The sequence below is a fragment of the Sarcophilus harrisii genome, chromosome 2 (genome assembly GCF_902635505.1).
Source record: "Sarcophilus harrisii chromosome 2, mSarHar1.11, whole genome shotgun sequence".
In the NCBI taxonomy this organism is placed as follows: domain Eukaryota; kingdom Metazoa; phylum Chordata; class Mammalia; order Dasyuromorphia; family Dasyuridae; genus Sarcophilus; species Sarcophilus harrisii.
Window position 1 is genome coordinate 203,509,966 of NC_045427.1, and position 1,023 is coordinate 203,510,988.

Sequence of the window (1,023 nt, forward strand, 5' to 3'; positions counted from 1 at the left end):
GTAAAATGCCTTTCTAAATCTCCATCAAGACCTTTCTTCATTTTCACTCACTTTCCTCCAAGATGATTGAAATTTTTGCCCTTTTTTTTGCTTTGGAATAATTCAAAGAGATCTTTCCATTACTTATTTATATCCCTCATATTTGAGTATCTTAATCTACTTAGTATTATGGAACATTAGTGTACCACAATTTAATTACAACCATCTCATATTTTTCTACTATCAAGTTATTCAGCATTCAATGACTCAACAACAATTATACACTTACTATGGGCCAGCCACTGTCAAACATTGAGGATACAAAGAAAAATGGGAATGGTCCTTGCTCTCATAGAGCTTATATTTTAATGAAGGATACAACTTAGGCATATATATATAATATGTACAAAATGAATGCAGAGTAGATCAATTACAAAACAATGCAAAAATAATAGAGAATAGTAATGATGTGGTACAGCCCTTAGGAATGATGTGACCTCTAACCATTGTCAACCTTGTCATACATAAAGGGAGGTAACATTCCTTGAACTGTTTCATCCTCGGCTTTGTCAACCCAAAGGAGGGATTCTTTTCTTGAACACGCACACTAGAGATATTCTTGCCCTACAGATAACCTTTGTAACTAAAGCACCTTTATTATTCTGTATTAGTATATTTTATTCTTTCTGGGGTCCCATCATACAATTGCTGATGTAGACATAAAGTGCATGTGAGTTTGTTCTCAATGAGGATCCTCCTCAGCTTCTACCTAACTCTCTAGACCCCATCTTTACTTCTCCCTCTCCCTTTTTGCCTCTGACTTTAAATGGACCCCTTCACTCACAACTCACAACTAGATCACTTTGATCATCCTGCTTTTTCTATTTTATGACAGTAAAGAAACTTGTGGCAATGAGAAGCCACATTCCAAACCACTCTCCTAGAACCAGATGCTTTATCAATAATATTTTCTGCTGATTATCTGCACTATCCTCATTTATATCTCTCAGTTCCAGTGAAAGCTTAGAATAGCCCTTACCCCCA